We start from the raw sequence: 520 nt of genomic DNA on the forward strand, positions 1-520 counted from the left end.
AATGAATGAATGAGCCAGGTGTGGTGGTTCACACTTGTAATCCCAGCACTTTGAGAGGCTGAGGTGGGCGGATTACCTGAGGTCAGGAGTTTGAGACCAGCCTGGCCACTTGGCGAAACCCCACCTCTACTAAAAATACAAAAATCAGCTGGATGTGGTGGCGAGTGCCTGTAATCCCAGCTACTCAGGAGGTTGAGGCAGGAGAATTGCTTAAACCTGGGAGGCAGAGGATGTAGTGAGCTGAGATTGTGTCTCTGCACTCCAGCCTGGGCAATGGAGTGAGACTCTGTCAAAAGAGAGAGAGAGAGAGAGAGAGAGAGAGAGAGAGAGAGAGAGAGAAAAAAGAAAGAAAGAAAGAAAGAAAGAAAGAGAGAGAGAGAGAGAGAGAGAAAGAAAGAAAGAAAGAAAGAAAGAAAGAAAGAAAGACAGAAAGAAAGAAAGAAAGAAAGAAAGAAAGAAAGAAAGAAAGAAAGAAAGAAAGAAATAATGAAAGAAAGGAGGGAGGGAGTGAGGGAGGGAA

The sequence above is a fragment of the Rhinopithecus bieti genome, unplaced genomic scaffold, assembly GCF_001698545.2.
Source record: "Rhinopithecus bieti isolate Rb0 unplaced genomic scaffold, ASM169854v2 scaffold_1618, whole genome shotgun sequence".
Classification (NCBI taxonomy): domain Eukaryota; kingdom Metazoa; phylum Chordata; class Mammalia; order Primates; family Cercopithecidae; genus Rhinopithecus; species Rhinopithecus bieti.